The sequence below is a fragment of the Canis aureus genome, chromosome 36, assembly GCF_053574225.1.
Source record: "Canis aureus isolate CA01 chromosome 36, VMU_Caureus_v.1.0, whole genome shotgun sequence".
Lineage (NCBI taxonomy): Eukaryota > Metazoa > Chordata > Mammalia > Carnivora > Canidae > Canis > Canis aureus.
In genome coordinates, this window is record NC_135646.1 from 1,155,459 (window position 1) to 1,176,425 (window position 20,967).

General features: G+C 52.6%; 1 protein-coding gene across 2 annotated transcripts in view; it reads left to right on the top strand.

Moving 5' to 3' along the window:
- Nucleotides 1–210: 210 nt before the first annotated feature.
- The window catches only part of SERPINE2 (serpin family E member 2), a 56,494-nt gene continuing 35,737 nt past the window's right edge, over nt 211–20,967 (top strand). The window contains exon 1 of one of the 2 annotated variants that reach the window (XM_077885555.1): nt 211–349. The gene's annotated coding sequence lies outside the window, so the exon portion shown is untranslated. Of the gene's footprint in view, nt 350–7,224; nt 7,369–20,967 lie in introns of those variants that run through there. The other variant, XM_077885556.1, reaches the window with a different exon arrangement.

A 20,967-nucleotide genomic window follows, 5' to 3' on the forward strand; every position in this document is an offset into this window, starting at 1 on the left:
GTCCGCGGCGGCCGCGGCGGGCGAGGGGGCGCGGGGCGCGGGGCGCGGGGCGCGGGGCGCGGGGCGCGGGGCGGCGGCGTCCGGCTGCCACACAAAGGCGGCGGCGGGAAGGCGGGGCGGGGCGGGCCGGGGGCGGGGGCGGCGGGAGGCGGGAGGCGGGGGCGGGGCGGGGCGGGGCGGGCGCGGCGATAAAGCCCCCGGCGCGGCCGCGCTCCTGGCGCTGAGGACGCCGCTGCTCGGCTGCTCGGCTGCTCGGCTGCGCGGCCAGTGCGGGCGCCGCCGCCTCCCGCCCCGCGACCTGCCCGGCGCCTCGGCCCTGCCCCCCGCCGCGGGACCCCGAGCCGGGCTGGTGAGCACGACCGCGGGCACCCGGGGGGCGGGAGGGGCGGGAGGGGCGCGGCCCCGGGGCTGTGCGCGCCGCCCGCCCGGCGACCTTGCGGGGCTGCGGGCTGCGGGCTGCGGGGCGAGCGGGCCCGGGCGGCCACGTCGAGGCGGAGCAACTTTCTGAGCCCCTCGGGCCGCCCGGCTCGGTGCCCGGTGCCCGGTGCTCGGTGCCCGGTGTCCGGCCCGCGGGGGGCGCGAGCGGGGGACCCGGGCCGCCCAGGGGGTGCGCCCGCCCCAGGGGACGCGGGAGCCGCGGGGGGCGCTCGGGCGCCGGGACCTGGGTGCGCGCCTAAGCCGGGGACCCCGAGTCCTGCGGGGCCCTGCGGGGTCCTTCTCCGGGCGGGGCCCCGGCCTGTGCGGGCGCGATGCCGCCGCCTTCACCTGGCGGGCCCGGTGGGCGCGGGGGGGTCCCCGGGTGCGGATGGGACAGGGCGGCCGTTACATAAGGCAGCGCTCCACCTCCAGGTGCTGTGCGAGGCGCTGCCGGAGGCTTCGGTGCCTCCAAAGGACGGAAAATAATCTTCCCGGGTGTCTCCCTGGAGAGATCGCACAGGCTGCCGTGCCCTGCCCTGACCCCTTTGCAGAGAACCTTCTTCCATTTAGCCTCCACCTCGAACGGTGTCGGAAGGCTCCGCTGCCTCTTTCAAGCCAGCAAGCAGTTCGCTCCTCTGAACTGTTCAGGAGCGATTTACGTGATGGTTCTGTACTTCGGAGATTTTATATCCAAAGTTGAACGGAGAGAACCTGGAAGAGACGTAAGCATTGCTATTTTGTAGGTCTAAAGCACGCTTCAAAAGCCGGGGGTACTTTCAAGGCTGTCTGCGTATCTACATCAGTCATGATTGCTGTTTGCAGCACTTCAGCAAAAATTCTCTCCGGCTATGCAAGTGAAGGTGTTAGCCTAAATAATCCGAGGACCTTTTCAACCCCCCCCCCCCAGTTTTGATTTTAGATAGAAACGGTGTTTGAAAAACAGTGTAGTGTGCGGCAATTACTGAAAGTCATAAAGATGTCATCCATCCCTTAATTCCAAACAAAAATGAATCTACGCAGAAAACCCCTGCCTCCTATGAACTTCACATATTTTAGTGTGGTTTTAAAAGAACAAAAACGACTCAGTCTCCAGAGGACATTAGTTCTTAAGTTCTGCACACGGGTGAATAGATACCAGGGAGAGATTGAGGTCCTAGGGTTGGAAATGGGCCATGTCCCACCGACCCCTGCACGTGGCCATCCTCTGCCAGCCAGTCATTCTCCTTCAGGGACTCTGGCTCCTGGGCTTTTGCTCCCCGCTCTGGTCCCAAAGGCCACATGGGGGTCTATTCCCATTTCCTCGACCATCTCAAATCCAGTGACCTCCACCCACTTTAGCAACCGAGTCCTCTAACTCCATCCAGGTCTTGCCCTGGCTCAGAGAGGCTCATCTTCTGAAATCAGAAACACCAGCGTCTCGGCCACCAGCTCCTGCCTTCCAGGCTGCAAACTGGTGCTCCCCCTGCAGCTCTTCCTCAGCGCAGGAGACCTCTTCCCTTCCCTCCTTCCTGTTTGACAGGTGACTTCAAGGCCCACTCCACTTGAACAGGAGGGGCCATTGAGTTGAAGTCTTTCCAGGTCCTACCCTGTTTCCCTCCTACAAACTTTTCCAGATTTACCCCCTCCTCCCAGACCTCTTCTTCAGCACCTACCGTGTCCAGGCGCTTTGAGTGGCCCCAAAGTGTAATAAGTATAGCAGATCCTTGCTATCTTGGAACTGTCGTTCTTGTGGGAGGACACAGGCAAACAGCAAAACATAATTGTGCCATGGTAACATGAATAGGGTAGAATGATAGAAGAAAAATCAAACCGGGGCAGGGAACTTAGGGAAGATTAGAGAGAAGACCTCCCTTTGGCACTGCCTAGTGTCTCCCCGAGAACGCTTCCCTAATTTAACTATTTTTAGAATGCCCTAATCTCCCTTGCCCCTGCATCCCCACCTCCTTTTCAGTGACCACCGTGGCTCTATGGGCTTCTCAAATGAGTTAACATTTCCCCTCGTTCTCTGCTGCCTTCTCCGCTCCCTGTGAGCTGGCCAGAGGCTCCCCAAAGTAGAAGGCCCCACAATTCCAGCACAGTGATCCTGCAGATTCTCTCTAGACTTCCCTGTGGCACTGGGCATTTCCTTCCATTCTGATCCTTTCTCCCTCTTTCCTAGCTGCCATGTCCCCCTGGTTTTCACTCTGCCCCCATTGCCTCTCCAGTACCCCCGGGGGCTACCCAGGGCTCTGGCCTGATCCCCATTCTGCACTGTGAAGAGTCACTGGGTGAAGCACATTCCCCAAGTCTCAACTGCCCCCAGTACAAGGTGAGTCCCAGATTGGTGGCTCCAAGCGAGTACCTACAGTCTAGGGGGCTTATCCATCCATGCCTTGTAGGTGGAAAACCAGCAGGGAGGCCAGGACTGACTGGTTTGAGTTCTCACCGTCCACCCCATACCCATTTCATCATTGGCCAGGGTTGGCCGCTCTTTTTGTTTGTTTTCTTTGGTGGCGGCTCTACCAGTCGTGAGGGTATTAGAGCAGAAAGCCTCCGGTGAGGCTCGACCCTCCAGCCTTCCCCTCACGCAGCCCCAAGTCCTGCTGCCTCTGCAGGCTGTGAAATCACGGCCCCCTGCCGCAGTCACTGCGGCCCTGCCCTGCCTCAGAGGCCGGGACCAGCCAAGTGGTAGCCAGTGTGCCATTTCCGGTTGACGGATGTGTTGTTGGCCTGAAAAAGTATGCAAAAGTGAATACTAGAAATATCAAAATATCGCTTGGATTTATAACTCCTCTTAAAAATCAGGAGACCTGGAACATGATGCCCCCGTTCCCACGTGGCAGCACGTGGCTGGTGTGGAGTTTCCTGCGCCCAGGGTGCTGGCTTCCTGGTTCTCCCTGGACCTGTGGTCCTGTTTCCAGAAGCTTCCCAGCCCTCATGGGCTTCTGAGTTAGCACCCCTCGGCCGGGGGGCCATCAGAGGCCCGTGAATCCCTGGTGCCTGCGGGGACCTTCCTCGGGGGGCAGATCCACGTCAGCTCCTGTCTCTCCGCCTCCCTCTTGCCTCTGGGGCAAACCCTTAGGAGTGTGTGCCCAGGGCCTCAGCGCTCCCTGACCTGTGAGGACAGCGGTGGTCGCGTAGTCCCCGGGTGACCTCCGCCTGCGTGGAGCAGCGTCTGCCGCTCGCCACATCTCTGCAGACCTCCCCAGCCTCCAGGGTGGAGTCCACGGTAGGGAGGCCACAACTGCCAAGGCTGGGTCGCTCCTCAGGTCACTGTGTGGATCCCCAGGTTACTGTGTGGACCCCAGGGTCACTGTGTGGACCCCCATGTCACTGTGTGGACCTCCAGGTCACTGGGTGGACCCCCATGTCACTGTGTGGACCCCCAGGTCACTGTGTGGACCTCCAGGTCACTAGGCAGACCCCCAGGTCACTGTGTGGACCCCAGGTCACTGTGCAGACCCCAGGATCACTGTGTGGACCCCAAGTCACTGTGGACCCCCAGGTCACTGTGCGGATCCCAGGGTCACTGTGGGCCTCAGGTCACTGTGTGGACCCCCAGGTCACCGGGTGGACCCCCAGGTCACTGTGGACCCCCAGGTTACTGGGCGGACCCCAAGGTCACCGTGTGGACCTCCAGGTCACTGCGGACGCGGGAGGGCCGGCCTCCTCCGCCTTCAGACGGGCACCTTGCGGCAGTGGTGCTGCTCGTGGGCCAGCGGCCCGGCGTCCTGCCCGCACAGTCCACCGCCCTGCGCCCGCGCCCTGCGCCCCTGCCCACCTCCTGCCCCGGCCGCGGTGCCGGGCCCCTGCCTAGAACTCTTCCTCCGTCACTGCCCAGTGCCTGGCTGGCGTCCCCCCCTTGCAAGGCTCGGGTCCAGCGTCATCCGTCGCGAAGGTTCCCCGAGGTCCCGAGCCGCGCCCCACGTGGGCACGTGTGCACACCTGTGCGCCTGGCCCGCCCCGGCGCTCACACTCGCGGTGGTGCATCACCCGAGGCGTTTCATGGGTATCTGAACGGAACCACCGCACTTACGGGTTTTTTAAGTTTACCACACACTTTATGAAAGTGTGCTTGACTTGTGGGCTTGGAGGGGAGCTTCCCACCCCCAGGACCGCCACTGCTGTTCTGGTACTTCTACAGCAGATATATATCTTCACGGTAAAAAAATGAATTAAATTAAATTAAATTAAAAAATAAAAATAGTTTGGATCAGTCATGTCTTTTGAGATAGAACGTTACTTAGAAAAAAGCCAAAGTCTGACCCAGAAGTACTCCTGTCCCTATGTTCTTCGTTAGCCTCATCTGAACCTCTTTTGGCTTGGTTCTGTCTTCCTTGAGATCCACTGGCTGGGCCAGACTTCGTATGTTGTGCCTTTGTCAAGGTAGGAGAGCTCTCTCTGGCTTACTTCTATGAACCCTTCCAATGATGGTGATATGTGTACCCACTTGCTGGCTTTTAAAAATAATTTTTTAAAATTTATTTTTTGCCTTGGTCATTTTTTAACTAATATCTTTAGTCAAATTTGATGGAAAGAGCCCTAGGATGGACGAGAGTCTGGGCTGATTTGTATAGTTAATCATCTAGAACTTAATTTTTTTTGTCTGCACAATGGGTGTGATGAAATCAACGATGTCATTAAAAAAAAAAAAAAAAAACCGCGACCTGAGACACCTGGGTGACTCAGTTGGTTAAGCGTCTGACTCTTGATTGCGGGTCAGGTCCTGATCTCAGGGTTGTGAGATCGAACCCCGTGTTGGGCTCTGCACGCAGTGAGGAGTCTGCTTGTCCTTCTCTCTTTGCTTCTCTCTCTCTCTCTCTCATTAATTAATTAATTAATTAATTAATTAAAATTTAAGCAAAACAAAATAACCTATAACATCTTGACTTATTTTCCTTCTTGGTCCAGCTTTCTCAAAAAGATCAGATCTAGATGAAATTTTTTCTTAAATGCATTATTTATCTACATGAAACCCTTAATCCCTCCCTTCATCTCTCCTTTAAATCTGTGAAATCATTCAGCTTGGCTCTTTAGTTCTCAGAAATAGCATTGAGGGCCAACATGAAGATTTAGTCTGTATCCCCACTTAAAGGCATTTATAAAAATGTTAAAGACATTGGATCCCCTGTATTTGACCCTTTGTAAATGACCATCTCCACCTATGAACGTGCCTGTCTTCTCTTTCCAAAACCATCGTTCCTCACAAGTGGATTGCATGTCTGATCTGAAAATCAATGTTGGGTTAAAGAAAAAAATATCCTTAGATGTGGAGTAGAGTCAAATAAACTACATTTTTAGGTTAGTTTTTTATCTGTAAGTTCACAGTTTATCTCAGAACACTGAAAGAGTAGTATGATTTAATTTCTCTTTTGAGAAATGCTGCCTCTCACCCAACAGGGCAAGTCTATTTACACAATGATTCTCCCCTTATTCTGCTGTTAGGTTTCTAGGTCTGGATGTAAGCCCAGTCCAGAGAAGTTGGCGTTCTTTCTGGGGCTCTTTTTTGTGCATGGGGACGTACACCGAGTCTAAGCAGTTCTCTTTGCAATTCCATCCCTGCATTTTGACAAACATGTCCCCTGTTTCATCCTTGAATTCCTTCAAAGGTTGGGGTGGATGCCCCAGTTCAAGATCAGCCCAAGAACACCACATACTCTTGCTTCAGGTTGGCCTCAGACTTTGCCCTTTGCTTCAGGAGGGATAATTCAAGAGCTGGAACCCACCATGCCTTTCTATTTTTATTAGTTAATTCTCGGGAGAAAGATAATGTGAAGGAGATTTTAATATAAAAGGGGAAAAAAATCCTATGAAAAGACAGAAAGGATTTCTTGTTGCAATGGCAAATCTTGGTAAATGTACTTTGTTTTATTTTTGTAATGCCCTCCCCCACTTGCTGCAGTGAGACTCTGGTAACCTGGGGAATTTCTCCTAAGAGCATACCAAAAATAGTATCAACGCTTTCTCCCCCCCCTCCCCACTTTTCCTTTCTGTTTAGTGCCAACTAATATAGCTACAGAGAAAATAACCACTTGTTTCTGCCTGAGTTTTCATGGACCAAATCTTGAAAGTGGGTGTGGGTACATGAGAGCGTTTAACACCAAATATGAAGCCCACTTGGAAGTGACTAAGGTGACTGCGAATGAAAATAGACTTTTCTTCCTTTCTTTTGAGAAAATGCTATTTAAATAATGGCCGAGCTTGCTGCTTCTACTAAATTTATTTTTCATTCTTGAAATAAGGAATTCACTTGGGAAGAAACCATCTTGAGGATTTGGTCACTGTTCAGATTACATGAGCTATTAACTACTGCCTCATCTTCCGTTTACAAGGGCAGAAAGCCCAAATCACAGTTAAGTGACTCAAAAAGATGGGGTGCCAGGGGGAACCTCGTGACGTGCACTGCAGACCCTGAGATGGTGGGATTGCCTCTGGCCCTGGAGGGGACTGAAAACCAGAGACTTGGGCCTGTAGGGCTCTCATCTCTTTGCAGGTGGTCTTCATCCTCTCAGGGGCCAGGCCGCAGGTAGCTTCAGGCTTACCTCCCAACAGTCTAATGACCCAAGAGCAAGGAGGTGCTTCCTGCCAGTTCCAGTTGGAAAAGTCCTAGGATGGCACTCTGATTGGCGCATTTTGGTGTCATGTGCTCTTCCCTGGACCGGTGGCTGTGGTAAGGGGAATGGGATACTGTGATTGGCCGGAGCCTGAGTCACATGTCCAAACCTGTGGTCTGGTGGGGAGGGGAAAGAGTATTGAGAGGGGTGTGCTGGACAGGTTACCCCAACTGCCCGTGTTTTCAGTTGCTTTCAGTTGACAGCGGCTCTCTGTTGTCTCCTGGAGCCTCCTCCCCGCGTGTAGGACAGATGGTCATACCATCCCTTCGCTCAGTTGGGAAAGAGGAGCGCACAGCCGCCGAAGTTTCTGTGGTCATACAGACCACCTGGATGTGTCAGGGCCAGAGCCTGAAGCCAGGTGTGTAAATGTGCAAACTGTGAGCTGGTACCATGAATTTTCAGAGATTTATATCTCATCAATATTTATGACTTTCCAAAAATAAGTTCTTGTCAAACCAGTGCCTCCTTCCAAAAGACCACCTTCTCACTGGGCGGCTCAATATCCTTCAGTAACAACAAAGCTCACGAGGTGGAAGGAGGCTAATATTTTTGCATTCTTTTGGAGGGAATATTTTTAAGCCTGTTGCTCCCCAAGCCCAACACTCCCTGCCCAGTTTATTCCTTAGACACTTGTTTTTTGTTTTTCGTTTTTTTTTTTTCTAGGACTCAAACTCTAAAATCAGTACTGACCTTTGGGTTGAAAAGGTAGGGTGCATTTACCCAGAGTTGGAGGGAATAACTAACTAACTTAGGCCGAGCTGGATACAAGTCAGCATAACCAAACAACAAGTGTGACGTGACTTTGAAAAGATGAGTAATTGAGGGGACACCCGGGAGGCTGAGTTGGTTGAGTGGCGACTCCTGATTTCAGCTGGGGTCATGGTCTTGGGGTCCTGGGATCAAGCCCCACATGGGGCTCTGTGCACGGTGTGGAGTCTGCCTGAGGATGCTCTCTCCCTCCCCGCGGCCCCCACCTGTTTTCTCTCTCTCTCTCTCTCTCTCTCTCAAATAAATAAATAAATCTTTGAAAAAAATACCAAAGTGAACTTCACAAATGTGTGGAGACTTAGAACACTGTTTGAGATTTAACTTTTGCTTTAATAGTTTTTATTTCTTTTTTGAGAGGAAGAGCATGTGCCCAGGGATGCTCCATGCCCAGCACATTAGGCTCGATCTCATGACCCTGAGATCGTGACCTGAGCTGAAATCAAGAGTCGGGCACTTAACCAATGGAGCCTCCCAGGGACCCCTTATAGCTCTTTTTTTTTTAAATAGTTGCCTTTTTTCAAAATTTGCCCCCTTGCACGGTGAGGTTCAGAGTAGGCCTGGATGCCGATGGACTGCTCTGGCGAGCTGCTGCCGGCCACAGCTCGAGGGCTGGAGGTTACTAGACTTCTCGGAGCCTTGGCTTCTTTCTTTGTGGGTTGGGCGGGAAGGTAACTGGGTCTTATGCTTGGGAGGATGAGGCGGAGCGTACACTTGAGGTGCTGAGCCAGGGGCTAGAGTGGGGCCGACGTCCGGGGCCCGACGTGGCCACGGGGTTCTGCTTGTCGCTGTCCTCGGGGACTCGTGATTGCGCCGTGTCTTTGTTGTGGTAAATAAGTGACTTGCTCTGCATGTTCGCGGGCCTGGTTCCACTGTAGCACTGTCGGTGGGCAGGACGTCTGTCCCTTCTGCGGGCTTCCAGCCCCCCCGGGACGGCTCGGAGCGAAGGGTGGCCGGTGTGCGGAATAAGCTCCCGTCTCCGCTGTGTGACCAGGCGGCCTTTCTCGGGCAGCTGATTTATTTAATTTTTTAAAGATTTTATGTATTTATTCATGAGAGACCCAGAGAGAGAGGCAGAGACCCAGACAGAGGGAGAAGCAGGCTCCCTGCGGGGATCCGATGCGGGACTCGATCCCAGGACCCCGGGGTCACACCCTGAGTCTAAGGCAGGTGCCTCAACCGCTGAGCCCCCCAGGCGTCCCAGGTGGTTTTTTTATATATATGTGTTAGTTTTTTGGTTTTTTTTTTTTTATGATAGTCACAGAGAGAGAGAGAGAGAGAGAGGCAGAGACACAGGCAGAGGGAGAAGCAGGCTCCATGCACCGGGAGTCCGACGTGGGATTCGATCCCGGGTCTCCAGGATCGCGCCCTGGGCCAAAGGCAGGCGCCAAACTGCTGCGCCACCCAGGGATCCCTACATGTGTTAGTTTTGAGGAATTAATAAATGTCTCTGCAGCAGAAAAAAAATCTATTTGGTTTAATATTTTGGTCTTTGCGAGTGTGGTCGCCAGAGTCTTCTCATCTTGTTCTTGCTTTTGGGGCTGTGAGAATGTCCTGTGTCCCATGAGGGCCGTTAATATCCAAGCACGCAGAAATAATCATTTCAGACACACACCGACTCTACTGTCAACAGACGGTCGAGGAATGATGATTTGGGCCCCTCGGTGCCCGGCAGAGTTCTCCACCTGCTGGCACAGCCTCGGCGGACTTCCCCAGATAGGAAGCAGTGTTTTCTGCCGCCATTAATAGGAGGTTTTAGGATTTTACTGGCAAGCAGGTGTTTGGGGTTTTATTGAGCTCTCCGCGTGTGCCCGCACCGGCCCTGTGGCCAGACGGTGGGCGAGGGGCCACCAGGGACACTGGCCTGTGCGATGACGCGATGATCAGGGGAGCTTCCTCTCCCTAAAGGTGGGGATTGTCACCCTTTGAAATTAATGTACTGATAGACTCATATCTTACGCCAGACGTGTTCATCTCTTGATGACAGTTAATTAAAATAGCAATTTGGAGGACTGGCCAGTGGTGCCGGGTGTTCACAGCCTTCCTGTCCTCGTGCAGCGCGGTGGTGACTCAGGAATGTAACGGTGAATGAATTCGGCAAGTACTGAACGCAGAGTTGTTTCTATGCATGTGGGTTACTCAATAGCTTTAAAATTTCTTTTGGGTCAGAGAAGCATGTATTTTTTTACACGTACAATGGCAAAATCTTGCTTTTTATCTTACTCTCTACCTTGTGTTGTCATCCCCGTCAGGAACCCTCGAGGAGTGTGTGTGTGTGTGTGTGTGTGTGTGCGCACGCGCATCTTATCCTCCTGGGTCCTTTCCACGGTACCTGATGCAAAGGAGCCCGAAAAGAAGAAAGGAAATGAAAGAGCGTGGATCACCAGTATGTCAAGGAGTATCAGGCACATTTTATTCATCACCTTATTGAATCTCAGCCATCCTGGGAAGGTAGAGATTGGTGCTAGCTGGCAGGCGAGGAAGCAGAGGCCGGGCTGTGCAGAGCACCCTGCGGGGGCTGCCACCCCAGGGTAGCCCCTCCAGGTCTGTGTGCCTCCGCCGCCGCCTCGCTCGTTCGGAAACACGGCCTGCGTGGGGCCGGGACGGGGCGGCGGGTGGAGCAGCAAAGCAGGGCCGCGCTGCAGGGCGCGGAGAGCTGGGGACTCTGAGAACCCTGGGCTTAAACCCCAGCTCTCCAGTTAGTACTTTTATGCCCATGAAAGACTTTCCTCTCTGGGCTTCATTTCTGAAGCTGGAGAATAGAGCTGATGAGGATGCTGCGTTCCCCGTAGACACAGCAGCATCGTCCCCGTGGCTCAGCAGGGAGAAGGCCAATAGTGACTTAAATCACGTGGCAGGGTCAGGGCTGAGGCAGGTTGGGAAGTCGGGTCACTGCTCCTGTTACTTGTCACCTCTCCCATCACTGAGTCCAGACACAGCCGCCAGAACTGCCATCACCTGTCATCCACCCTTGATTAGCCCCCAGAGCGCCCCGCTGACGTGGGGACTGTCACCATCCATCCCCGCCGAGCCATTGATTCGTTCTCCTTTTCTCTTCTTCTTGAAAAGAGTTACTCCCAGAGAGCAAAGACATTCCCCAAGATGTACCTCTCGCCACACCTGTGCCCACACAGGACTTCAGAGTGGCAGCCCTCTTGTGTCTGGGTGCATTTGGCTTACGAGCTACTTTTTCCACCAGGTGCTCAGAGGCACACGGCGGTATCCACAAAATAAGCTGCCTTGGAGGATCTTCTGTATTTCCACCGAAAGGGCGTATCTGTGATTCTTTAACAGTTCCAGATGGCCACTTTCACGACTCTGTGACACTTTAATGGTTCAAGAACCCTGGGACACTGTCGTGGGTGGAAGCAATAAGGGGGTACATTTTCTATAGAGGATTTCAATGCAATTGTCAAAGATACCTCCCAGTTGCTTAGCCTTTTATTACCATCACATACCATGGTGATAAGCTCTTCCTCCCCTGGAGCAGCTCCATCATCCTGACTGACCCCAGAACCGCACTGAGCCCGTCAGAGTCCACCGCCAAAGCGAGTGCTTTGAACGAGATGTCCCGGAGGCCAGACTGGAGGGGTTAGTGTGGATGGAATTGCCGCGAAGGCTGCACAGAAGCCCTCTCCCCTCCCTCTTTCTGGGAAGGGCTCCAGGAGAGCGGTGTGTGCCCCTGCCTGACCCCAAAAGCAGCCACGGTGCCAGCGGTCGTGGGCTGTGGAAGCCCTTGACATGTGTTGCCCCTCCTTCCCTGCATCCTCTTGACAACCTTGAAAGGCTGGCGGCTTACGGTCGTTCTGTGGATGAGGATCCCGGAGGCTCCATGAGACTCTGGGATGAGGGCAAGTGATGGATAGTCTCCAGGTCTCACTGTCCTTCTGCATGAAATAAAGGTGGGAATGCCCAGCTTTCCAGGAGTCTAGGAGGCTCAGCAGTGCTGATGCCAAAGCCCTTTACATATGGAAGTTTCTTAAATATCAGCTACCCCTGATGGTTGTGTGTGGGAGAGCTAGGTCTGTGCACGCTGTGCAACGTCAAGTCACTAATAAACACAAATGTCTTGATAACCCTCGTGGGTGAGGCAGTCCTTATTTTTTTTTTTTCCTTTGGTGCATTACTCTCCACAAAACCCTTTGGCTCTAAATTTTGTAGATTGCTGCTTACGGGTTTGTAGTAGTAATGATAAGAGTTGGCCATGTAGTCTCTCAGGTGCTCTCTGTGGGTAAATACAAGGAGGCAAGTCCTTCATGCAGGGGACAGCAATTCTCTTAAAAAAAAAAAAGAAAGAAAGAAAGAAAAAGAAAAAGGTTTTAGTGGGCAACTTTGAAAAGATGTAAGATACTACAACTTGTCCTTTTATTGAACGTTCACAAGTACAAGACGCTGGAGAACACAAAACTGCATGAAGGCTTGATCTCTTCTGGGATAGGCGTGCAAGGCAAAAATGGTGCCAAAGTGATGCCTTAATAAGTCATTAATAGGCACCAAAATGTATAATTTTTCTCTGTGCAAAAAAAACACCTTTTTTTAAAGATTTTATTTATTTATTCATGAGAGACACAGAGAGAGGCAGAGACACAGGCAGAGGGAGAAGCAGGCTCCATGCAGGGAGCCCGATGTGGGACTCGATCCCAGGACCCCGGGGTCACACTCTGGGGCTGAAGGCAGATGCTCAACTGCTGAGCCACCCAAGCTTCCCCAAAAAAGTGTTTTCTAATTTGAAAACTGTGTACGTGAATGCAAAATGAAAAATTTCCCCAGAATTATTCCTCAGGGAGATTGGGGATTCCTATATATCAGGGTCTTTTCAAAGTCTTCCTTTTACAAAAGTCATGATAAGTTCATTAGTCAGAGTTCACCAAAAGCCCTCGTTGGATGAAACTCATGAGTGAGTCTTGAGAACGAAGAGAGAAGGGCGCGTAAGCCTGCCATCCCCTTAATCAAGGTTTATTCTGAATGTTCGCTGAGGTTGCACCATACGAAAGGGTTTACAAAAAAAAAGGGGGGCACAGAATTAGAATCCGGATTTAGTAATTATTCCTGAGGTCATGACTTCAGAATTTCCAAATTTTGAATGCCGTGCTCTTTAAGGTAATACTGATCACTGTAATAAATAAACCTGAATGTGAACCATGGCATGAACTTCCACTTGAATAATGCCCCAAAATGGGCACGTATGTCCCAAATCTGGTGATTCAGGGAACCAGCCTCTTTCCATCTTTTGGCTCCGCTAATTTAGCAGGCAGCCCCCAAGGCCATGGTGTGTGTCAGCGTCAAGCTAGCGGACGCAGAAGGATGACAGAGGATTGCATACGGCGGCTCCTGATGGGCCAGGTCCGAGGGGGCGTACGTCACTCCTGTCCCCATTTCACTGAGTATGTTCCTGTGTCATGGACGCTCTGCTGTCCACGTACCGCAGGGGCTAGGAAGTGTAGCCCCAACTCGTGTTCAGAGAGGAGAGGACGGGTTTGCTGAGGAGGTAGCTCCTCTCCATTGAGCGAAGTTTTGCGAAGACTATTAAGGCTCACGTTCAGAAGCCAAGTGGTCAGCGGTACCCCGGGGCCATCGTGAAGGGCAAGGCCACTGTCCTGGTGGCCCGTGAAGGGCTTCTTGTGGCCTAGGAGCGATTTTTCAGGGACAGTGTGGCACCGGATTTGAAAAGTGCCGTATCACAGGCAACTTGGGTGGAAAGGAGATGACGAAAAAAAAAAAAAAAAAGGAAAGGAGATGATGTGCTCGGCGAAGCGGTTGGACACCTCAGAGCGATGACAGGCCCCGAGACGATGTCAGGAAATCTCCGAGTTAAAGTGCTTCACGGGAGGGGAGAACAGAAAGAAAAGTGACCCCTTCTGAACCACAGCGTATGCTGCTTCACACGCTCGTTGAGGCCTGTGTAGTCAGGGCGGCCAGAAGGTGGGTGGGCAGGAACAGGCCGAGCTGCGCACCTTCTCGCTGGGGCAGGGGGGCTGCCGTGGGGGGGCGATGCCGTCCACGAGCGCACGGGCTAAGTAGGACCCGATCGATGAAAGACGGGGCGGCGGGGGGCGCTTTGTGGGGCGAGAGAGGATCATCAGGGACCCCGGGAACAGCACGTGGGAACGAGAGAGAAGGCGGGAGCTGGGGAATGGGGTCCGTGTCAATGCTGAGCTCTGACTGAGGAAACCAGGGGACCCAGGGGCTGGACAAGGGAGAGGCGGGCGCCCTGGGTGGAGAGGGCCTCGCCGTGTGGCGGGGGCGGATGGCTCGGTCCCCCTGCATCTCTGATCCCGCAGCTGCATCCAGAGGCGCTCGCGTGACCCTCGGTGAGCCGTCGTGCTCACCGGCTGGGGACGCGGGGGGAGCTCTCTGATGGCCTTCCTGCAGCCGGGCTCCCGGCGGGTGCTGTCAGCGCCGCGCTGGTGGCGCCAGGCCTGGGGCGCGTGCCCTTCTGGAACGCGACCTCACCACCGGAGCGGGCTCACCCCCGCAGCCCGAGCTCGCCTGTCAGCACCTCAGAGCACAGGCCACACGCAGGTAAGGGGGACTCTGGTCACGTCATGGATTTTAGTCCTCGTTCCGCCTCCGCGCTGGACGCCGGCAAGTGAAAGGCTGGTCTTGGGAGGAAACGTTGCGTGGTGCGTACAGCTCGTCACGTCGGGGCCGGGGACCAGGTCTCCTGTCATCCTCCCGGTGACCTTCTGAGGGATGAGGTGGGAGAGGAGGGTCGCCCTTGATTTTACAGCTAAAGAGACCGAGTCCAGGGCGCTTGTGGTCCTTTGCCTGACGCAGGCAGGCCTGGGCCTGCACCACAGTTGTGTTGACGGGGGCGCAGGTTCCTTCTGTGACCAGCCGAGCCCCGGGAGCCACTGGCAGGGAGCGCGGCAGGAGAAGTAGAGGCAGGCTAAGGCAAGGACCTCGGTGCCCGGGAGCCAGAGGCCGCGTCCGAGCCATGCGTCCGTCCCATCACTCCGGGCCGTCTCTGAGCTTTGCAGAACTTCTCCTGCCAGACATGCGGGTCAGTATAGACGCGTCATCCCTCCGAGTACTCCTTGGGGGTTTTGTGTGTTTACCTGTCTCTGCCCCAAGACGCGGGCCGGCAGCAGGCAGCGCAGGAGCAGCCTGTCCTAAAGCCGTCAACTATTTCCTCTTACCCTCCCCGCCCCTGTTCCCTCTTCCTACCAGGGAAGTGTTTCTAGATCCTGTGCCAATAGATACGCGTATACTTGTTTTGGAAGACACCCGCCTCCTGTAATTTCCCCCCAGAAGTTAAAATGAGGGGACCAGGGGACCATTTGCTCCAACACCCATTCCCGGCCTCTTGTGTGTGACCGTTTCACTTGCTGTGGTCAACACAGAAAACCCGATGGGGTGGGCCTGATGGGTCCCTGCAGAGGCCACGCCTGGGGACGCCCGCGTGGGGGGCCTTACACGCGCTCCATTCCGCCTGGCACGCGTCTCGCTGCCGCCCCAGGGGATTTCGTCCGGGCTGCAGGGGCTCGAACCAGTCAGCCTAAGAGTGTTTGTTTTCTCGGGAAACACAGCCCTGCTAAAGGCACCGGGTGAAAAGTCGCTCAGAGCATTAAAAGCCTCAGTCATCAATCCATGGCCGGAAAATTTCGAAGTGGCTGGGGCTTGAGCGAAGCAAAGTGGCTTGAATGTGTAGGGCGCTTTAAGACAGCACTTGATTGCACGTTTTAAAATAGGGAATGCAAATTGAAATTCCTCCTGGGTGCTTTAAATCATGCATTATATGTGCAGTATTTTCAATTAGCCGCAGAAAAAATATGTTCCGTGTGGCTCTATTTTTACAGCTGGGAATTGCTCTGAGAACACAATTGACTATTTCATACATGTGAGATTTATTTAAATGACTCACGGGGCATTTGCAGTTTAACCAATAATTGAAAATATTGTTGCAGTGTGGCAGGTAGAACTAGGATGTCATTTCGCATTCCCGAAGAGGCGCCCCAAGCTCAGCAGCGTTCCATTAGTCAGAGGGCCGGGCAGTGGACAGGGAGTGAGCGCGGTACTGAGACTCAGTCCTTCCCTTTGCATTCCTGGGCTACGCCCCCCACCCTCCCCGGAAAGACTGAGGACGCTTGGTCGACTGGGGGCTCTCTGGGTGGTGCTCCCACGAGAGACCCCCAACGTGAAGATGTGGTCTTGTTTCTCTCGTTTCTCTCTCCTAGTCTCACGCACTGGACATGACAAAAGATCAGGTCAGGTGTGGGGAACCCCGTCCTTCCCCCAGCTCTTCTGTTGCCTCCCCCCCCCCCCCACTCTTTGCCGGCCATTTCACAGCAGACATCACCTCCAGTACTGATGCAGGAAGCTGAGGTGGCTCTCGGGATGGACCAACCAGCCTCTCCGCGGCCGTTCATGACTATTACTGGGAAGTTGGAATGCGTGCTCCCACCGTAAGGACGTTGTAAATGGCGGTTAGGTGATTACTGAAATGCATTATTGCTCAGCGCGACTCAGACAGAGGGCAGGTTAATTAGGTATTTTGTGGTCAGCATTAAAGTCCTAACCACCAATTTCTAATTTTTCTCTGCATCAGTGGTTCTCAGCCACAGTGATCCTTCCTCCTACCCCAGGGGCGTTGGTTAAGGTCTCTGGATATTTGTCAACGCCTCCAGTCATTTGGTTGTTGCAACTGGTGGTTGGGTGGGGGGGCGGGTGCTACTAGCGTCTAGTGGGTAGAGGCCAGCGGTGCTGCTACACGTCCTACAATACACAGGATAGTCCCTCCAACAAGGAATTATCCAGCTTAAAATGTCTATAGTGCCCACGTTATGAAGCCTCGCTCTAGAATTTCTTTAAAAAAAAAAAAAAAAAAAACTTCCCCAAATATTTTAGAATACAACCTGCCTTAACATCTTGTGAGCCACCTCAGTGTCCCATGTGCCATGTTGGATGCATGGGAAGAGTGGCAAACAGGACACACAGGGGCCTCCCCTCACTCACAGGCATGAAGAGAGGGGGAGAGGCAGGTGTTCCAGGCAGGGGGCCATGGGCATGGAGGCCCAAGGCTGGAAAGAACCTGGCCTCTCCTGTGACCTGCCAGGAGACACGTGTGTCTCTGGAAGGAAGCCAAGTCCAGACAAAGCAGGTCAACTCACGGGATGTGGGAGGGAATTTTATTTCATTGTAAGAGTCAGGGACACCTGGTCTTGGTGCCAAGGGTCATGGTCAGCCTTCCTGGTCAGCAGGGTCACTGGGACAGTACACACGATGGATCGGGTGTCAGACACATTCTACTCCAGAAATGCTGGTGACTTGACTCTGAGGACAAAGGAGAGAGAGAGTAGACTGTCCAGGAACTGTGTCAGAGGGAGAATGGTGGCAGCATTTGTTGGTGGTTCGGGTGAGGTCCCCCCTGGGAAGGGGGACCCCCCATACTTTCAGCTTAGATTTCTGGATGGTTGGGGTACTGCACCACCTGGGCTGTAGAACCTGGAAGAATGGCAGGTTTAGGGATGAATATGTCCTTTTTCCTCCCATCTTAGAATTTCTATGAGGATGGGTGAAGGGACACTCCTATGTATCTTCCTCCTTAATTTTTCTTTTTTTAGAGGAAACTGTTTGAGTCAGCTCTGCTTGCTGAAATGTAAGGTATTTCTCCCCTATTACCTCTGCTCTCGGCTTGCCATCATAATAGGCTTTCCGCTATAGCTCAGAATTATTTCTAAATGGCTTCTTTGGGAAATCATCAAGCATTTTCTGTATTAGATATATTTTTTAATCTAAGCAAGTAAAACAGAGATGAGAGTCGGCTCACGGTCAGACTTGCACCATTGAGGCCCTCAACCACTAGGGCAGGTCTCCTCTGGCTTCACTGCACTAAAATTTTTAAAAATGGTTTTAATCTAATCCCACCCTATTTCATGTTTAGCTGGGAGGAAAACATTTTTTCTTATTCATGAGCCTGGCAGTCTTGGAAAGAACACAAGGAAAGTCTCCAGAGTCTGAGCCCATTTACAAAGTCACCCAGTGACCATCCATCATTTCCTGACCCCATCACCAGGGCTGTTTTTGGAGGCTGCATGGACCCTGGCTGCTGCCCCCTAGAGCATGAGGCCACCTTCCCTGAGGACTTGTGACCAGCTGTCAAGTCCTGATAAAGTCACATACTAGACCTTGGAATTCCTCCTACAGCAAAGAAATGAAGGAAATGGCCCGTGACTGAAAAAAAAGACAAGTAAATAGAAAAGTCAGTTTTTAAAATTTGTCTTGATTTTTAGAAATTGGAATTTGGGGGTATTTTGCAATTGAGGGAACTATGAAGATAGGTTGGTGTGTGGGCCTTGAGAAGCTGAGGAGAGATCCAAGGACTCCTGAGCCACCATGACGATGGTAGTAAGTGGCAATAATGGCAGAACTGGCTTTGGTCGAGCTCTTAGTATCTTCAAGAACTGTCCAAAGAGCCTGAGATGTGTTACCCATTGTTATTCTTCACAACAGCCCATAAGACAAGACTGCTATTATATGTACCCATTTCACAGATGAAGAAACTGAGGCACCATGCTGCGAAGTCCTTGTCAAAAGTCATATAGTAATGGAGCTGGGATTTGAACTTGGTTGGTTTGTCTCAGGAGCCTGCAGAGGCCAAGAAGACTAATCAGGGAGTTATGAAAAGGCATAAGTATGCAAAAACATATTTTCAGTATCCTTTTTTAGAATATTGAGGTTTTTTAGCATGCTTGCAGGATCGGGAACAATTAAAGTAAATTTTAAAAAGATCTGTCTTAAGGTGCATTTGTTTGACAGAAATTTTTAATTAAGGATTTGAGTCTTACTTTTTTTTTTCTACTTTGTATTTTGAGATAGTTGTAGATTCATATGCAATTATAAAGAAAAACGATGCAGTGGGATCCCATGCACCCTTTCCCTATTTCCCCTACTAGTAACACGTGCATAACTAACTATACACGACGATGAATACCGCAGCTGGGAAGTTGACATCGGTACAAGTCATCCATCTTACTCAGGTTCCTACAGGCACTCACTGGTGCGTGTGCATTTACTTGTCTGCAGTCTTAGTGTGTGCAGATTTGTGTGCCCCCCACCACAGGGGAGGTAGCATCAAGAGAACCTGCTCCATCATAAGGACCCTGTGTGTCTCCCACCCTCCCTGGCACCTGGTAACCACTAATATGTGGTTTATAATTTTATAGACCTTTGTAATTTTGTCATTTTAAGAATATTTTGTAAATGGAATCCTATAGCATGTAACCTTTGGGAATTGACTTTTTTCACTTAGCCTAATTCCCCTGAGATCCATCCAAATTGCTGAGCGTACCAGTAGTTCATTCCTCTTAACCGCTGAGTGGTGTCCCATGGTGTGGATGTGCTGCAGTTTCTTAACCATACACATGGGCTGTTTCTGGTTTGTGGCTATTACAAATAAGGCTGCTATGAACATTGGTGTAGAGGATTTTGTGTGAACACGAGTTTTCATAAATGTGCAGGATTGCTGGATTATATGATTGAATGCACATTTAGCTTTGTGAGAAACTGCCAAACCACTTTCCAGAGTTGGCTGTGTCGTTTTACATACCCACCAGGGCGAGTTAGCCTGTCTCTCTGCCTCTCCTCCAGCATGTGGCGTGATCACTAGCTTTTATGTTGGCCCTTCTGATAGCTGTGTAGTGATGGTCCGTTGTGGTTTTAATTTGCATTTCCCTAGTGGCAAATGACGTTGAACACCTTTTCGGGAGATTGCTTGCCATCTGTAGATTCTTTTCAATGAAATGTTTGTCGGTGTCTTCATCCATTTTCTGATGGGAGTGTTTGATTTTTCTTTTACTGTTGTATTATCTGAGTTCTTTATATATCATAGATACTAGTCCTTGGTCAGATATGCAGTTTGCAAATACTTTCTCCCAGGATGTTGCTTGTCCTTTCATCCTCTTTGCAGAGTCTTTTGCAGAGCAGATATTTTTTAATTTTGATGAGGTCTGGTTTATCAGTTTTTCCTTTTCTGAGTCTTACTTTTAGTATCAAGTCTAAGAACAAAGAAGGTTTTGACTCCTGCCTCTGCTGATGCAGCAGCCTGATTGTTGAAAAGAAGGCAGTGGGACAGGGTGGACATTGGTTCTCCCAGCTCCCGTCTGCTTTGGCCTCTGGCGGGTGTCGTGTGAGCTGGTTGTCACAGGGTAGATGTTGCCTTGGAAACACCGTAAGATGATGATGGTGTGAAAAGAACAGTATTTCCAGAATCTCAGTTTCCAGAACCATTTACGACACCTCCTAACACAAGATGTTTTTGCACATGAGGTCTTCCATCTGGAGTAGTCCTTCCCGCCCCCTCTCTGTCCCCCTTTGTCCCATCATATCCAGCTCGGCCTCAGTGTTCTTCCCCCACCCCCGATGCAGCCCCCCTCGGAGCTGTGCCTCAGCCCTGCTGACGCGTGGAGCCGACAGCCCCTTGCTGTTGTGCAGGGCTCTCCTGGGCCCTTGAGGGTGTTGAGCAGGGTTCCTGGCCTCTGCCTTCTAGAAGCCAGTAGAGCCCCCCACACCCTGTGGTTACAGCCAAAAATGTTTGCAGATGTTCCCTGGGGGGCACACCTGCCCAGGTGGGGCCCCTTGGCTCCAGGCCCTCAGCTCTGGGAGAGTAGGTGCTGAGTGTGTCTTGCCCGTGCGTCGGGTTCTGACCTCGGCACTGTGCCCGTCACACTGGTGTCCGTTAACGTTGGTGAAAAGTAAGTGGACAAATGGCAGCTGCCGTCAGTCCTTCACGAGGCGGCCGGGGAACTCCCACCCTGACATCCGAAGAGCCGCGCTGTGGGTTTTGCGCCCTGGAACCTGGAGTCGTCTCTCTGCAGGCGGATCCGGGCTGCCTTGTCCTCCCCGGCTAAGCCCAGGGTGCCCGATTTCTCCAGGTCCTGCCCCATTAAAGCCCACGTCCCCTGGCGGCCAGCGCGGGGCCGCAGCCACCGACTTCCCCGCCTCCTCCGGAGAAAAAGAGGGCGTCCTGCAGGGGCGTTGGGGGGCGCCGCGGGGCCCTGCTGGAGACCCGAGTCCGCCTTCCCCCGCTGGGTCCCTCTCCCTCGGGCTGGGCCCTGGTCCCTTTCCCCGGGGAGGGGAGGGAAACCGGATTTGGGCTCAGTTTTGCTGAGCAAAGCTCACAACCAGATGCAATTAGTTCAGCAAGTTCCCAGGGGCCGAGCCCAGCGGCCACAGGAGGATCGAGGGGGGGTGA